Raw genomic sequence first — 19,393 nt, 5'->3', positions numbered from 1 at the left:
GGGGATCAAAGCACTACGGGTAACGAGGGGAAGGCAGTTTTGGATCTGGTCTCCGCAGCTCGCCGAACACGTACACCGTGCAGGAGGGAAAGCCGCCTGAAGGTTCCCTTTGATATCCACACGTGCCGCACACAAGGTAACTCGTGGTTTGGAGGTTACTAGGCAGAATTTGTCGAGTCATCCCACGAGACTGATCCCCACGAGTCCTACAGCCCACGAGTTCGACACTAGGCACAGACCCGTTAGTTCGACACTACGCAAAGACCCATGAGATCGACATTGGGTAAAAACAGCCCACGAGTTCGACAGATACAACATGGGGCTTAATGTGTCTGTTTTGTGGACCTAATATTGTTTGCTTAGTGTCAAACCTATGGGCTGTATGACTCGTGGGCTGTAAGATTGGTGGGTGTCGGTCTCGTGACGTGCACTCAATTTTATGAACCCCATCTGACAGTGGCGTAACTACGGGGGGCATGGGGGGCACGTGCCCCCCCCCCCCCCAATCCGCTGGTTAAAAAAAAAAAAAAAAAAAAAAAAAAAAAAAAAACTACCAAAATGGTAATTCAAGGGTTAGTAAACTGATTTTCAAATCGACATGAAACGATGATCAAGAAAAAAGATATTTTTCTAAGATTTCTTTTAACCATATAATTAAAGAGGTATTATAGTGAAACATTGTTCAAAAAGCCCGGAGACGACAAAAGATTGTGATTCAGCGTGGTTCCTGGTTGGCATTTTGAATATAAGCAGGATGTGCGCAGTGTACTCAGAACATCGGAATGGCAAAAAGAGTCACTGCAATGTTACGCAATGTGATGTTTGATAGGTTGTGCGCATTTGCTATCAAAGCTTGATCATTGATTTTGCAGTGTTGCTTTACATACTAGTCTATATTAAAATGCCTTGCATTGCCAATAATAAGACTTGACCTTGGCTATTTCCTAACTTTTCCATCTATATGAAACACACACACTCACAAACGCAAACAAATTAGGGGATGCTCTATATAAAGTGCAGATTTTGGACATCCTTCTCCCGCTTGGTCACTTCGACGCCCCCTCGCTGGTCATACTCCCCCAATCATGAACATAAACCAACACCCTTGACTACCAGTGGCGGATCCAGGGGGCGCACCAGGCGCCCCCTCCCTCCAAAGCGAAAAAAAATACATGTAGCTACAAACGACAGTTTTTGGACTGTAATGTCAACATTTTCAAGCTCGCTCGCATTTAACCGTTATATGCCATTCTCCTAATGTTACTGCCAATAATTGCCAGCATTTGCGCCCGGTGCGCCCCCCCCCCCCCCCTCCTGAGTTTCCAAAGCGAAAAATATAGCTACAAACGGCAGTTTTGGGACTGTAAAATATCAAATTTTCAAGCTCGCTCGCTTCGCTCGCTCACATTTAATCGTTATGCCATTCTCCTGATTGTTACTGCCAGCAATTGCCAGCAGTTGCGCCCGGTGAGCCCCTTCTCCTTAATTTCCAAAGCGAAAAAATATAGCTACAAACGGCATAGTTTTGGGACTGTAAAATGTCAAAATCTTCAAGCTCGCTCGCATTTAATCGTTATGCAATTCTCCTGATGTTGCTGTCAGTAATTGCCAGCAGTTGCTCCCGGTGTACCCCCTCCCCTTAATTTCCAAAGCGAAAAAATATAGCTACAAACGGCATTTTTGGGACTGTAAAATGTCAAAAATTTCAAGCTCGCTCGCATTCAACCGTTATATGCCATTCTCCTGATGTTACTGCCAGTAATTGCCAGCAGTTGCGCCCGGTGCGCCCCCCCCCCCCCCCCGAATTTCCAAAGCGAAAAAAATATAGCTACAAACGGCAGTTTTGGGACTGTAAAATGTCAAAATTTTCAAGCTCGCTCGCTTCGCTCGCTCGCATTTAATCGTTATGCCATTCTCCTGATGTTACTGCCAGCAATTGCCAGCAGTTGCGCCCGGTGCGCCCCTTCTCCTTAATTTCCAAAGCGAAAAAATAAAGCTACAAACGGCAGTTTTGGGACTGTAAAATATAAAAATCTTCAAGCTCGCTCGCTTCGCTCGCTCGCATTTAATCGTTATGCAATTCTCCTGATGTTGCTGTCAGTAATTGCCAGCAGTTGCGGCCGGTGCACCCCCTCCCCTTAATTTCCAAAGCGAAAAAATATAGCTACAAACGGCATTTTGGGGACTGTAGAATGTCAAAAATTTCAAGCTCGCTCGCTTCGCTCGCTCGCATGTAACCGCTATATGCCGTTCTCCTGATGTTACTGCCAGTAATTGCCAGCAGTTGCGCCCGGTGCGCCCCCCCCCCCCCCGAATTTCCAAAGCAAAAAAATATAGATACAAACGGCAGTTTTGCGTCTGTAGCGTAAAATGTCAAAATTTTCAAGCTCGCTCGCTTCGCTCGCTCGCATTTAATTGTTATGCAATTCTCCTGATGTTGCTGTCAGTAATTGCCAGCAGTTGCGCCCGGTGCGCCCCCTCCCCATAATTTCCAAAGCAAAAATATATAGCTACAAACGGCAGTTTTGGGATAGTAAAATGTCAAAATTTTCAAGCTCGCTCGCTTCGCTCGCTCGCATTTAATCGTTATGCAATTCTCCTGATGTTGCTGTCAGTACTAGTAATTGCCAGCATTTGCCCCCGGTGCGCCCCCTCCCAATAATTTCCAAAGCGAAAATATATAGGCTTAGCTACAAACGGCAGTTTTGGGACTGTCAAATGACAAAATATTCAATCTCGCTCGCTTCGCTCGCTCGCATTTAATCGTTATGCCATTCATGTTACTGCCAGCAACTGCCAGCAGTTGCGCCCAGTGCAACGGCCTTAATTTCAAAAGCAAATATTATTATATATAGCTACAAACGGCAGTTTGGGGACTGTAAAATGTCAAAATTTTCAAGCTCGCTCGCTCCGCTCGCTCGCATTTATTTATACCGTTATGCAATTCTGATGTTGCTGACATGAGGTGCCCCCCCCCCCAATGTCTTGACCCACGGTACGCCACTGCCATCTGATCTAACGGTAACGTATATGTTGCATTGTCTCTGATATATGTATCTGTACATTTATGACTTACTGACGTCTTGGGAATAGAGCATAGCTTTTACAAACACGACAGATATCAATTTATGTATCCAACATGATACTTGTCAGCGAAAAAAAAAAATCATCTCGTGGTAATCACATACAGGAAAAAAAAAATCAGTATAGTTTTTTCTAAGATCTTGGCGTCTTGTTAATCCAAACTTTCTTCTGCATCTGCTTCTGTTACTTCTCAAAATATTCTATAGATAGATAGACAGACAGACAGACAGATAGGTACATGTAGATAGATAGATAGATAGATAGATAGATAGATATAGATACATAGATGGTTAGATAAATAGAGAGAGAGAGAGAGATAGAGTGGCCCTTATTCAAATTATGCACGGCAACCAGAGGTTGAATATTGTACATGAGTTAGCATGAGTGCACATGAATTTCACAACATTGAAAATACATACATTAATATGCATCAATAAATACATTTGTTCGAACTATAAAGAGCTAATTGCATTCATAAATACACACACACCACCACCACCACCACCACCACATGCACCAAATAATGCATACACACTCACATGCACACACACTAGCTTGTTTACAAGAGAATGCATATTATATACACACTCTCACACGCACATAGACCCGCTTGCACACCGTGCCATCTTTAGTATTGCACATGCGTAAAAATGAAATAAAACGCACACTTCACACACGGCGATGTAAAAATGTGAGTGATAAATTATAGCGTATTTGTGAGATCACGAGAAAGTGAGCTGTGCAGTGTGTTGCTGTGCGTGATTAACACAGTCTTCTTCTCATGTCTTGCTGTATATGCCTTCTAAACATTACTGCTGGAAAGTGTCCATAGCTGTGTATGTATACAAGCTCGAGTTGTATCAGAATGTGCTTGCACCATGCACGTTGTTCCAGCAATTTTTGTACTGGGCGAAACGCAAAATACCCCCCTCATTTTCCACCACAAGGAAACACTGTCACACAAAAAAGGCGTCGTCAAGGTGTCTGGAAAGGTTAACCTGTGCTAATTGACATTTATTTGCAGCTGAACAAAATGAAGTGACAAGCCTATGATTTTTTTTTGCCACAAATATAACGATGAAGAACTTCTAAGGCTCTGCCCATTTTCAAAGGATGGAATATTATACAGTCTTTTTCAGTCGGCTATCATTATAGACATACGTGTATCTTGGATCGAGTGAAAGATAGTTGGCAAATATCGCCTCTGTTTGTCGAAGTTGTAACCCCCTAACCCCCCCCCCCCCAAAAAAAAAAAAAAAAAAAAAAAACTCTTTCTACCTACAACCGATTCTTCATCAGCGGAGTCTGTCGGCATATTGCCAACATCAAGTATGGCAACACCGCTGAATTCATCGACGATGGAGCTGCCGAGGAATCTGACCGAGGGACAAAGTGCGGAAACAGGAACCAAACTCAAGACGGATGAAAGCACGCCTCGTCCAACAGGCGAGTATTGTAGGTGGAGGTTACGTGGTTAGACATAGAGCCAGCATCAGACTTAACCACACCATCACCAGACCCCTCACCTTAGTGACTTTAAAGTAGCAATTCAAAGAGAAGGTCCAAATATGGAAATTTGGACATCAATGGAAAGCTCAGTACTCATAAAATGTAATGAGGTGTCGTTCTATCGCTTTAACAAATCTAGAAGATACAAAACGATCACAAAAAAGCGGCGTCTTGATAGAGTCTGAATTACGCCCAACGCGTCAGAAGCCGCACATTTCGCCTGACGTCAAGCACTGGATTTGCAAACTCTTTTCTGTGACTCTGTGTGCATGTCTTTGGAAGCACTACGCGAATTTTCAAAGGGAGCACTCCCTTTTTAGCAGTTAACGTTGAACTGGTTATGGTTATGGTAAAGGAGCAGAAGTAGCAGTTACCGAATGATTGTGCAGTCAGCAGAAACATAGAAGGCGTATAATACGTTTTACACCCTCGAACGAAAAAAAAAATCGCCCGTAACATGTTTAGGATTTACGTAAGCCTGTATGTCTCTTATTCTAATTATAGTCTGACCTATTTTGCACAAAATAACAATGCAGTAACTAATATAAATTGTATAGGAACAAAGCGCAGATACAAATGTTTTAGCAACTAAAACAAAATATCAGGAATGTGTAAAACCTGAACATCACATGATTGTACACTCAATGTGGAGGCAGTGTAAGATATTTTACAGTATCCAAAAAATTCTTTATATCTAAGTCTCTAATAAGTAACTATATCATATAGTGTTCACGACAAAAGAATAGAAAATGAAACAAAATGTGTCTCTTAGACTGTGATCAGCAAGGTGTTAAACACCTTACCTATCATTTTAACTTCGAAGGTGATGAGGGTAAACCCAGGTTCTACCATTTGCAGGCAAATGTGCTATATGCAGTGCCTATAATCAATCACATTGATGATTTCAATGAGGTGATTGCGGTGTGGCTGTGTAGATTTTCATGCTGTAAATATCTACCTGATAGGTATAAGCCATAGGCCTAAATTATTTTCATTGTCAAAAATGGAAGGTGTGAATTTTAATCACCCCAACATTTTAGCGAAGTTTAACTAGACTTAGAAATTTGTCAAGATTGACAAATTAGTTGCCAGTCGATCCAGAAATCAATGTTTCTCAGCTCTGACAATATCACGTATACTATCCAAGATCGAATCTGCTAATTAACTTAAAATCTTATGAAATGATCTATGTGACATAATTTATACATATGCCGGGACGTCACGTATGTATGAAGATATTGAATTAAGTATTTCTGACTTTTGACCCTAACTTGCAGAGTCAAAAATGACATCTGACCAAGAAACTGTTAGTTACAAAAATGATGCATGAGAAATTGTCAAAATGTGTGCGAAATGTAAACGCAATCAACGGCAACAGGGGATGTTGTTCGATAGCTTGTGTGTGTGTGGGGGGGGGGGGCGATATGATGTGCATGGCCAGGAACAAGGTAGGCATTTTTAAACTTTTACCCCAAATGTACATATCTATATGGTTCTTGATCAAAATGTCGTTATTTATATAATTATCGATTAACATAATCATGTCTATATGCAAAATATGATGTAGATAAGCGTACATTTCCAAGGACAAATCAGGGAATATGTCTTACAATACAAAAAAACCCCCATAATTGACCTTTGACAGTTTGCTCGCTCCTAATTACCTCCGCCAAGGGAGGAGGTTTAAAGGTGCATGGTCCCGGTGTTTTAGTCAAATGCGTACGCGGGCGCACGGCGCAAGTTTCCTATAGAGACCTACGCTATCGACTTCTCTTTGGCGCTTACGCTTTGGCCCACTTTCCCGAGTCCGAAGAAGTCCGATTCAGTGTAGTCAGTGGTCCGATCACAGTTCGGCTCATGAATCCAGTCAGTCCGCAGCACCCGATAATTCGCTTGTATTTATTCAACTCGTATGCAAGCCCGCTCTAGGCTTGCATACGTAATAAGCTGCGTAAGGGGATTTTGTCCTTGGGCTTTCGGCAACAAAAATACACCTTATGTTCACAAATTTGGTATCAAATTCAAGGAAAATATGTAATCTATCGTCACATGTTACTCAAATTATTGTAAATGAAATATACCATAGCGTAATTTGAGCTTGAAAAATGATGAAAAAAGTAATTCGTGCAGTACACGTTCAAGACGTCAAAAAAATATCAAATTCACCTTGCGTCTCAATGAAAATGCTTTATTTGGTAGTCCATCTCCTAATCTTTGTATCCATGTAAATATCTTGACAATTTGTTGCTTAATCCGGTCAGGAACCAGTAAAATATACATCGATGTCAGTGCTGATCAGCTTGAAACCGTGTAATCTCAAGAGTAAGCTCTCTCATTGGACAGCGCTTGCATTCAGCGCTTGCATTACGTCATTACGCTGCTACATAACGGTTTCATGCCACTTGCGGTTTCTTGGCACGCGTGTAGTTCGAGCGCTGAATGCAAGCACTGTCCAATCAGAGAGCTCTTATCGCGCCACTGTTGACTTTGTGTGGAGCGTACTTCCGGCTTAGGAGTGAATTTTACAGACATTTCAAAACGGAAAAACTAGTATAAATCATGCTTGCGTCTCCTTGACTCCAATATATGATGAGCATCTAAGTTTCTTCTCTACGAAAAAGCCAAAATCAGAAACAACAGTTTCTTAATCCGGTCAGGAACCAAAAAAGAACTTTAGACGACAAAATCTTCCGTGAAAAGCAGGTAAAATTTACGCAAATTCAACTGATTATTTAGTCATGATAAGATCCGATGTTATACCCAAATTTAGTATCAAAATAAAGATCTAAGACTGGAGAACAATTTACCGTGACTTGTAGCCATGACAAATGTATGTACAAGTCGCTACACTGTGAAAACCATAGCCCTATCAAAGTCTCGCAAAATCTCGCACGACGAGACACCTTTCGAACGCAAAGATCGTCAACGAGAGTGCTGAATAAATCTTGCTGGATCGGCTCATTAGCATACGTGCTGCGGACTGACTGAATCGGTTGAGGGGGATGACAGCTTTAGCAAACTTCTTTTGTGATGTCACAATAACAAGCACATATGCACGCACCCTGGCATTACTACAGACTGCGCTATGCGCAAAGAAGACAACAAAGGCAACGTTACTTAGCAACACCTACGCACTTTACTCTTGATGACAGCTCAACTTCGGTACCGTAATCTTCATATCAAACAGCGTGTTTCTACAGAGAATCCGATAGACCTAGCATTTGCAAGCGCGTAATCAAACAGTGCGCTAACGCAGAACCGGGTTGTTTCTACAGAAAGCGCATAATCGGATTGAATCCGATTCTCCACCTGAATGCAGGTGTGACCGGATGTCTGGAAAGTTGGCTGGTGCATTGTGGGCCCTAGCCCGGGTCAAGCATCTACTGATGATATGATGCGGATGCGATCACCGATTGAACGAAACTGAGCACAGGGCCTAGTGTGGGTACAACCGGCTGCTGGACGAATTTGTTTTCATCTATTAACTTAACGTTAGGGCTCCTACTCTAACGTTAGCTCTTCACAGCGTTTATATGGATTAGAAACTAGTTTTCTACCAATTCTTTGGTTCTTCAATTTTTCACGGATTTTAAGATTGGATATTTGTAATTGGATAATCACATGTGACGAGACAACATCAGTTCACAGAGACACAGCTTCTGTCGTGTCTGAGTTCTGTAAGTTCTATCTAGATTCTAACTAGTTCTAACAAGTTAGAGTAGGGCCTAGAAGTAGCTTTCTAGAACCTCTACTCAACTGTTGGGCTAGGCCCTACGTTAGGCATATTTCTAGTCTAACATTTAACGTTAACAAGTTAAGATAAAAAATTATTTTAGATTAGGGCCTACACATTTTAGGTGTAACGTTATAGATAGATCTAACAATTGTTAGATGATCCCATAAATAGGCCATAGGGCCTAACTTAGACTTAATAGAGTCGTTAGGCCTACTGCGACTGGATACTATCCAACTTGTTAGCTCTAATGTTACTTCTACTTGTTAGACTAGAGTCTTTCTATTCATGTTACTAGTTAGTGATTTCCACATAACATTACTTGTCATTAGGCCTGTCACGACATGGTAGGTTACATTGTCCATTTGAAAGTCCTGCTGATAATGTCATCAGCCCTTTTACATCAAATTTATGTTTACGTGCAAGGATCCATTAAAATGAGTTTACACTGCACAGGAAGCAATAGGGTAGTAACCTCTCAGCCCTTCATTACGTCAGGGGCACGAGGGTAATAAAGCGTAACATAGAGGGAGAGGGTGACTCACACCAAGTGGAGACCGCTACCAGGAGCGAGGGTCATAAACCTGCCAAATGTCCACCAGTTGGAGGACAGCCCAGAAGAGGCATAGGTTAAGAAATTGATAGTCACACCCAGCTGCAGTGGTCAGCTAACGTCAGAGGAATATCCTCCTTCTTTGGAAATCATGTTCAAAAACAATTCTTTGAAATTAAGGAAAAGTCACTCATAGGGGTGTGTCCAGTCTGACCAATTGGTAGAAAGTTTTCTGAACCATCTGACCCCCTCCTCCAATAAGATAACTTGTTTAATAAATTAATATACAGTGATTGGTCCTACTTAGACATGTGTAGTTAAGAAGGAAATTTTGGAGAACAAAACCGGGATGCAAAATCCAAATTTCTTCAGACCAGAGCACAAAATTGTTTGTGAAATCACTACGTGTGTATCCAGTTCATCGGGAGGGTTCGGTGAACATCAGTGTCGCCGACATACTGGTCTACCCTTTGGTAGATGAATTCGGAACAAGGAGAAAGAGGTTGTGGTGGCAAAAGGCCACATTCAGTGTACGTTTGAGAGTCTGAGCACTAGAGAAATCTCTCATCAACCCGAAGGAGGTTGCGGCAGGGGCCAGGGAGAAAGTAACTTGCACAGAAAGGGGAGAAATGCCAACGAAAGTTGTAAGTTGACCAATCTTTCTCATTGTAATTTTCATGTAATTATGTAATCCTTCATAAGAAGGAGAGTCAAGATATAATATTGTTATATCATTATTACCTCACAGTATTTTGTTACATGCATCAGTTAGGAGTGAGGAAATGTTTAATAGTTTAGCCAGTACTACTACAAGCCATTTCAGAATACTGAGCTAAAAGACCATAAAGATTTATTGCACCAGTGGCCTAGGGCCATAACTGGGAACACAGTTTCCATGACATTTAATCCATGCTGGCTGACCCAGCGTTGACAGATTTGTTGATGTAAACATACAAGCCGAAACCTGTCTTAAACTCATGAAACGTAGGTGTTTCATTCATGAAGGAACAATTTCATTGAGCAATTATATAATAGTGTTTTGTTAAGATTACTGAACTTATGAGTGTATATAACTCATTGTAATTGACAGGGCGGTTAATGTCGGAGCAAGGATCCGAGTTTAAAGTGGGAGCAAGGAGTTTTAGGCTGGAGTAAGCTCCAACTGTATTGGACTGCAGAGTCTACTAGAGAGGGATCGAGGGGACTTCGTCTAGAGAGGACTCAAGTTAGATGAAACTACTGTAGGACCCATGGGCGAGGACAGATGATCTCATCCGAGAACCAGAACCAACTGACTTGAGCGATAACATTAACTGAATGCATCTCTTAATTGGCAACAGTTTTGTCAATGATTGTTAATCACTGTTTTTTTTTTATTCCAATGTTGTAAATACGTTTCAAAATTCAGTACAATAAACCACGCAATTATTGAACTGAAGAAGCATTTGTTTCGCCTACTTTGTAGACTCTCAGAAGAGAAAGCCTTTGATCCAGTTACGGGGCGGTGCGGCGGCAGCGCCCTGTGACAAGGCCTAACGTTAGATTCTAACGTAAGGCCTACGTACTTTTACTATTACTAACGATAAAGGGGCCCTGAAATCCAATTTTATTTGAAAACATCACTTTTGCCGTGAAACAAATATCTCCATTGTTACAAGGGGGGTTCTAAGAAACATTCCACAGGCTCTAGCTTGCTACTTTTTAACATTTTTTTTCTTCTATTTTTCTTGAGATTACTTGGGAACGCCCACAAAAAAATCCTTCAAAACTAACATGTTAATCAATAGTTTTAACGTTAACGTTAACAGTTAGAGCTAGATCCAGTCTAGATCCAGTCTAAGTATTATTCTGATACAAATATTCTTGAGATGACATCATCTGTCAATCATTGCTGAAGTACAGAAAATGAGAAATGTTTAACAAAAGACATTTGGAATGCACCTTCCTTTCGACTCAGCATAACTTAGATTAGAAGTTGCATGTTTCTATCATATAATATCATTGGGACTAACAAAAAACATGGCGAGGGAAGGTGTAACTGTTATTCTAAATCTAATGTATTTTGTTAAATATTTCAGTACTTTAGTCTTTACCAATGACTGACAAATGAGGTCATCTCTAGAATAATATTGATTAGAAATGTCTTAAAGTACATCTAGCTATTAGCCCGTTAGAACTAACATGTAAGTTTGAAATGTGTGTTGTTGTTTTTTGTGGGCGTTGCCAAGTAGAACTCTAGAGTCTAATCTGAAGAATAAAAAAGAAAAAGTCGTTAAAAATAAATGGAATGTTTATAACGTTAGAATATTCATTTCACCAATAAAGTGATGTTGAGAACTTGAGGGTATTTTAAATCAACACAAATCAACATGCATTTGAATTTCAGGGCCCCTTTAAATTAGGCCCTAGACCTAGAGAACCACTCTAACTTAACAAATTAAAATGTTCAGTAGTCTAACTGTTAAGAGTATTAAACACAAACGGCCTAACGTTACAACTAAACTAAGGATCGACTGTGTGTCATTGGATTTATAAGTAACGTTAGAACAAAGGCCTAACGTTAGGGCTAACGTTAACTGTTAACTGTGTTAGACCTCTTTCTTCGGGCAGGTAGGATTTAATTCAGGTAGAAGCTCGGGTCTATGGAACATCTACTACACTAGAACTGTAACGTTAACGTTAGTTATATTCCAAGTCAACGTTAGATTTTAGAATAGAAGTAGCTGTTGCTAGGATGCCTCACAAAACAGTTAACGGTTATCGTTAGATAGCGTTGATTTTAAAGTTTGTTAGTTAGGCACCCTGCCTCTAAATCTAACGTTAACTAGACATCTAACGTTACACCCCAAGTGGACTCACTTTTAAGGCCCATTCTCAGTAAAAGCGTTCAAATACGGAATTTTGGTGTCGCCGACATTCCATGACAGTTTGCGGTTCCCTGAAACCTATTAGATACTATTTAAATGTTTATAATATATCACGAGGACCTTATTTGTTAAAAGTAAACACGATCAAATGCGGTTGTCTGCCTTTTTGTATAAAATTTTGCTGTTGAACTTCGTTAAGACCCCCAAAACGCAGTGTCGACGGCTATTTTAGAATTATGTTTTATTGCTCCTCTCCGTCCACAAACACACTTTCCAAATATCATTTTCATGGACGATGAGCATATCATATGTGCTAATCACAATACTCGAAAAGTTCCAAAATTTTTATTGACTTCTTTTTTATAGCCTTTTGAAACCTGTCGCCAAGTTCACCGCCAGATACGTTACCAGTTTCTTTAGTGTTACAGCATTGCGAAAATAACAAGACTATGCAATGACCCTGTGTATATTAAACCCTGAGGATAACTTCGTACATTGCAAGGACTTAGATTTTTTGTGCAACAGCTATTTATTGAGAATACGGTACAATGTTTGAAATATCGGTTTTCTACATTTTTATTTGGACAGATACGTTACTTACATTTCACGCCACCCACTGCGACAGATATTACAATGTCAGACAAATTGTATGTTATACATTACTCCTCGGAATGACGCATCGATTCAACATTAAAGTTTAGTACAAGTGAGAAATATTTGGTAGATATCGCTCTCATAATAACATGATCGACCATATACGTTACCACAGATACGTTACCGCAGATACGTGACCGAATTTTGCTCATTGGTCTTGTGCTTTCAGGGGATCAAATCTGGTCAAAATTCATCCCTACACATTACATGCTTCGTTTTGTTGGACCTCAGGATTATATTCTTACACCAAAAGGACAGAGAGGTGAAAAGGAGCAACGCTTCCACATGATTTTTCTTTCTGCGTCAGTGTCTCACAACTCAATGCCAAGTTTTCCGACAGATACGTTACCACATAATCAAAATGCTGAAAAAAAATTGTAAATGTTTTGACAAACAAATCGTTGTGTGCTCACAAACTCCAAAGTTCTATTCTATAAACCCAGCCACTTTCATATTCTATGCAACAAATTTGAACGTTTATTTTACAAGACGAAGCTATGATTCAGCATATCAGTTTTTTGCTTTTCAGATTAAGCAGATACGTTACGTATAATTCAGGGCACCCACGGTGACAAATAATGTTATGTAAAACAACGTGTTCATAAAAATATTCTGCGTAGAATGACACTTCCATAAAAAATTAAAGTTATGTTCAAATGAAGAATATTCAGTAGAAATTGCTCTGTAACTTCACCGACAGATTCATTTACGGTACGCCAGATACGTTACCAAACTTTGAGAGAGTAAAAAGTAGTTTATGAAAAGCTTCCGAGAAAAGTTTCAGTGTTCTGTTGCATATTTATTCTAGTGTTTTTCAACATATGAAGAACTACTCAAGATTCATTGATAAGTTGAACAATAATTCATTAATTTTCACTAAAGGGGTGAGCCAAATACGTTACCATAGGCCAAACAACTTTTTAGTATATCGAGTTCATAGAGACTGTACCTACTTCCTTCTAAGTGCCTGCAAAAATATATTTTTTAAACCTTGTTTGCATTATCCATTAAAACTTAATGAATATTTATAGTCAGATGGATAAATACATTCAGACGTAAGATGAGAATATTCTGTGAATGAAGAACTCAGCTTTCACATTTAGGCCTCTTTTCCACTACATTTCATAGTTTAAATATTACGTACAATGTTGGAAATGGTTAATTTGGGCTTACATCATTCATTTTTACATCAATTCATAAGGTAAATAATTAAACAGGTGATATTCATTAATTCATACACAACTAAAATTATTATTTATATTTTACCAGGTACGTTACCAAAGGCGATTCGATGTTTTTCAATAGTTATTTCCCCAGGAAAGCAATTCATATTTGTTTCCTGTGGAAATTCCAGATCGGATCGTTCCCTTTGCATGATTTGTGGGATTCGAAACTTAATTTGTCAGCGAAATTTGTTAAAAATACAAAGTGAATCTTAAGATTATATTTCATTTCAGCAAAAAACATATTTCAACCTTCCACACAGAAATAATTTCTACCAATTAGCAAGGGATGACAACATCTTTACCTCTTGAAAAACCCCAATATCTTTAGTGGGGACAGATGTCTTTTCGTGAACAGAAATTGGATCAAAACAATAAATTTAATTCAAAGTTAGGAGTCCATTACAATATGTAAATTTGCGGTAACGTATCTGATTGGTGATCAAAAATCATATATGATGCTCTATTTCAATTCATTTTTACTCAATGAATGGCCATCATTTAGCATGTTCCACTTTTTGTTTCGTAGTTGACCGGTTTTGAAGTTACCGAAAACACATCTTTGAATGTATTTCTTTGTGGTTGATTTTTCGGTTTTACTCACATGGAATTGAACACTTAATCTGAGAATGGCCCATAAATGTGCTTTAAATGTTTCGATAAATCAATGTTTTAATTTCCTTTCATTTTCGGACTAACGAAACGTATTTTTATAGGCCCTACCAAGATCCATATTCGATTCTTTGTCGGATTAACAAACTATAAAAGACCCTAGTCACGAACCTCTAGAATAATGACAAAAAGTTCGTAAAACAAACCCTAACACTAGTTTGCTAGTGCTAGACTTGATAATAGTTTGTCTTTTCCGGACTAAAAAGTATTACTAATTAGGCCTAGAATATCTATATAGACCCAATGTGCATCTCACACGTATTGTTAGCGCTAGTAGTAGTATAGTATTGTCAATAATAGAATGTAACAAGTTAGTCGTACTCGTAAGTCGTAGAACTAGCGATAGGTTCTAGACTGAGTAGTCTAGTAGATCTAGCTCGAATCTAACGTTAACTGTTACTAGTGTTAGTTGCCTTGGTTTTAAAATCACAGCGCAACGGTGTTAAAATAACACCCCTGCCCCTGTTCGTGTGTCTTTTCTTTATGCTAAAATTCAGAGTATTTTCTTTACAAGTTTGTCAAATCTGAGGCAAATTGTGACAAGTAACGTTAGAACCTGATACTCGGCCGTGTTGGAGACACCCAACTAACGTTAGATAAATAGCTGCAGCATGCATGCAAAACATAAAAGTCATGGCCACATTACCGTACACGTGTGTGTCAAATTGGTGATTGTCTTCCGGGTCAGTATCGGATTATTGAACCTGGCGTGTTTCTACAGCGCTGACACTGGAAACTGCCCCGGAAAGAACTACCTCATTAGACGGTTAAGTTAAGCGGAATCGGTATCGGAATCTGCAACGGAAAGAAACCGTTACTGGTGTGTTTCTACAGCCCCCTCTATCGGATACAATCCGATAGACCCGGAATGTGGGGTTCTGTAGAAACACGCTGAATGCTAACGATGATTGGCAGTATCATCAACAGCGCCATCTACACTACCGGGACTTGCCCCTTTAATCTAATAATAACATAATATGTTTTCGTTACCGTTGGTTTGTTTGTTAGTTAGTTCGTTAGTTTGTCCGTGTGCAAAATATCTCAAAAAGTAGTCACCGGATTTGGATGAAACTTGCAGGAAAGGATGAGAATTACACAAGTAACAAACGATTAACTTTTGGTAGTGATCCGAGAATTTTTGGGGAATTTATGAAGGATTTTGATATCTTGACAAGTAGGGTCAGTGCATTTGGAAGTTCGGTCTGCGCGTATATGAGGTTTGTATGCGCGCACTAAAGTGCGTGCTCTAGTTTCTACTGGGGCGAGGAGCGCCGTACAGCTGAGGGTTTATGACGTAAGAATGGCTTCTATATCGGGAAATCAGGCGACTTTCAGCACACAATGCCATTAGTACGTGTGGGTGGAAATCACTGATATCTCTGTGGAAGAACAAGATCTACTTCAGTAAAAAAAACATCCGTCCGCTTTCCTAAACAATATGCTATTCCCCTCGCGTCGCACGCGCGTGCCGAGTTATATGCAACAGAAGACTTTAATGTCCCCACCTACCTCCCCCTGTGTGCGGGCCCCACCGGCGTCCACCCGTACGCCAGCCCGCTCTTCCTCTTCTTGCTCGCAGCGACGTAGCCACTGCTTGTGTTGGAAGTTGCTCTCTTGAAATCCCTCGTGATCGGCTTTTTCCAGCTGCGATCAGGTCGGATCTTTCCTTTTATTCTGTGTTTTAGTAGTTATAGATCATTTTGATATGATTTTGATTCGTTTGCATCCTTTTGTGAAGTGATATTTTACGAGTCTTTTACGGCTCGTTCTTGTCTTAGTTGGCGCCATTTTGCCCCATAGACTTTGTACACGAGCCTTACCACCTATCGTTGCTGTGTATTCGTAGTCTCGCTCTTGATTTGTTGTATACATAGCTTCATTTCTCGACCAGAGCACCCTGATTTCAGTGCTTACTCGGTCCCCCTTCCACCCGGAGTGATTTTTTAGGGTCTTTTAGCCAAAAATTTCCCGGTACTTTTTCATCACTCGTTGTTTCCGTGTGTGGGGACTGTACCCTTTCGCGGATCTTCCCCCCTTCCGGACGGGTCTTGTTAGGGACTCCTTTGTTGTTTTTAGCACTTTAGAATTATTTCTACCTTGTGCTAACCTTTAGTTTTCTCTTTCACAGGTTTATGACTCCCAAGTGTGGCAAATGCCATAAATTCCTGCCGCTGTGGGACACTCATCGGAAGTGTGCTCGTCACAGGACTTGCAGCAAGGCTAGCCCCTGCAATGTTTGTGTCTTGTGGGACGATGCACTGTTGGCCAAGTTTTCAGCTTGGTTGGAGAAACATCCCTCTCTTCCGAAAGCGGCGGCAGCGGGTAAGTCAAGGGGCCAGGCCTCGGGTTCCAACTCGGCCATCTCTCGGCGCCCCAGTCCTTCTCAGGACATCTTAGATCTAGAATCGGAACTGCTAGATTTTAAAGAGTCTAGTTCCGATGATGCTAGTTCCGGCCATAGAGGCTGGCTCCGTAATTCGAACTCGTGAAGAGCAGTCTCCGACCACCGTAGGCCAGAACCGGAACCGAGTGTGCCGTCAGGCCCCACTAACTCCGGTTCCTCAGGCCCAGGCTCCCTCCCAGGCCCTGGTTGGCTCCGCCCCGCAGCTGGGACTGGAGCATGGTAGTGCGCCCGAATCCCGTAACCCGGTCGGCTCCGCCCCGCGTTCGGATTCAAATTTGCACCAGCTACCATTCCACTCGAATTTAGGGCAAATCCCCCAGTCCCAGGACCCGGTTGGCTTTGCCCCGGAACGGGATCAGGAGGAGGTGCGTGGGATAACGCCTCAACCCCAGACGGTCGTTACAGCCAGGGTCCCTGCTCCACAGGTGACCGGTCCAGGTTTATTCCGTGGGACCAGCCGCGGGTTTTCCGCCCCCTAAGCGGGCCCCCGCCGCGCCTGAGGTTCCCGCCGCCGCCCCGGACGCCGGCAACCCTGTGGACCTACTCCACCGTGCGGCCCATATGATGGGTTTTTCCCTGCACTCGGGGAACGAGGTCCTGGGATCTGGGATTTCCCCCGGTCCGCACCCTTCTACGGATTCGCTCCGAGCCCCGGGATGCACCCTAGGCTTTGGACCAGGCCCGGCCTCGGCCCAGGGACGTCGTCCCCAGGCTCCTGCGGCCCTCCGGGCTCCCCCTGGGGAGGAAACTTTCCCTCCCGCGGGTTCAGATCCCTTTCCCCTGGTGGATCTTCCCAGGCCCCGGGGTTTCCCCCGGGCCCTAGGCCTGGCTCTTCCCAGGCCCCGGGATTTTCCCCGGGCCCTAGGCCTGGCTCATCCCAGGCCCCGGGGTTTTCCCTGGGCCCTAGACCTGGATCTTCCCGTAGCCGTGAGCCCAAGTCCCCGCCTCCTAGGGCCGGTGTTCCTTATGCCGGGGGGGGGGGGGGAATCCTTCCCGCTACCGCCCTCTCACCCGCCGGATACCGGGTTTGATAGCGAGTCATCGGTCTCCGGGTCAGTCCTTACAGTCGATAACCCCGAGCACGTCTCCAGGGGGCAGCTAGTAGGGGACAGAGCCCAGGCGCTGCTGCGCAAATATATGCAGCGGTTTTACACAGCCGACCAGGGTGATGGGTCTCAGATTGAGCCGCAGGCTTCCCTGCTCTTCAAATCGCGCTCCGACCTGGGTAGTGGCATCCCTTTGATAGCCGATTTCCAGGCTGAATATGCTCGGGTCACGCAGGAGCCAAACTCCGCTCCCCCGCAGCTTTGCGGAGGGACTTTCGGTTCTCCCATGGGAATTTTCAGAAATTTCTTTCCCCAGAATCCCTTTCCCCCGAGATTCTCTGTGTCGCTGACTGGAAACCTGGCAGAAACCCCCTACGGGGGTGGGAGTACAGAGAGAGGGACAAACAATGGGCCAGGATAGCAGAACTGGCTCATTCGGCCATGCGCCTGGCGGCCTATGGAGGGTCCGTGGCTAACCTCCTTTCCCAGGCCGATCAATACCAGGTCTCCCTGGAGGATAAACAGGAATTAACGTCCATCCTCCTGGCCATATCGGAGGCCCAGTGGTCTCAGGCATCCAGGGCTGCAATTTATACCTCCCGCAGGAGGCGCACCATGGCCCTGCAGGCCATGGGTTTCCCTTCCTGGGATGCAGACCAGATTGGGATCTCCATCCCTTTCCACGGGCCCTACCTTTTTGCAGGCCAAGCCATCCAGATGTTTAATGACGAGTGTGCCTACAGAAAGAGGGCCGACGAAACGGCCGCCCGGTTCCTACAGCCCCGCCAAGGTGGGCAGAGGAACATGCGGAGAGCTGACCAGGCCCACCCACCTGCGGGACGGCAGGTGACTGTCACAGTGCCCGGACTGACCCCGCTCCCCTCCGGTAACAGGGGGCACGCGCGGTCGAAGTCCTCCAGGGGTCGACGTCGGGGGCTTTTAAGTCCCACCGCGGAGCCCCCAGAAATGGACAGAGCTTTTGACTTCTTGTCCCGAGCTTTGGGTCCTCCGGGCCCAGTCGGTTGCCGCCTGCAGGCGTTCCTACTGGCCTGGGCCGCCATTACGGATGACAAATTCGTACTATCCGTCGTCCAGAACGGGTTCGTGATAGGTCTATCCGACCTGCTCCCGGGCGGCTCACTCAGGGCCCTCTCCCCTCCAGGCGTGCAGCACTTCTGTTCCAATATGGCCAGCGAAATTGCCGCGCTCCTCGAAAAGCAGGCCATAGAGCGGGTGGTAGTCCACCCCCGCCTGTGCCTGTCACCGGTGTTTATGGTTCCAAAACGCTCGGGGAAGTTTCGCATTATTTTGAATCTCAAGGCCATAAATCAATTCATCCAGCCAGTACACTTTCACATGGAAACTCTTACCTCGATTCTACCCTTGTTAAGGCCCGACGATTGGGCAGTGTCCATCGATCTAGCCGATGCCTACCATCATGTTCCGATCGCCCGCCCGTCCCGGAGGCTTTTAGGCTTCACCTTCGCGGGACGGGCCTATCAGTTCAGGGCGCTCCCCTTTGGGTTAAGGCCTGCCCCCCGTCTGTTTACAAGAATGGTTTCAGCGGTCACCGCCTTTCTACGGCAAAGAGGGATAAGGGTATTCTGCTATCTCGACGACTGGTTGATAGTCGCAAGCAGCCCTCATT

The sequence above is a fragment of the Diadema setosum genome, chromosome 8, assembly GCF_964275005.1.
Source record: "Diadema setosum chromosome 8, eeDiaSeto1, whole genome shotgun sequence".
In the NCBI taxonomy this organism is placed as follows: domain Eukaryota; kingdom Metazoa; phylum Echinodermata; class Echinoidea; order Diadematoida; family Diadematidae; genus Diadema; species Diadema setosum.
Note: the sequence above shows the minus strand (reverse complement) of the source record.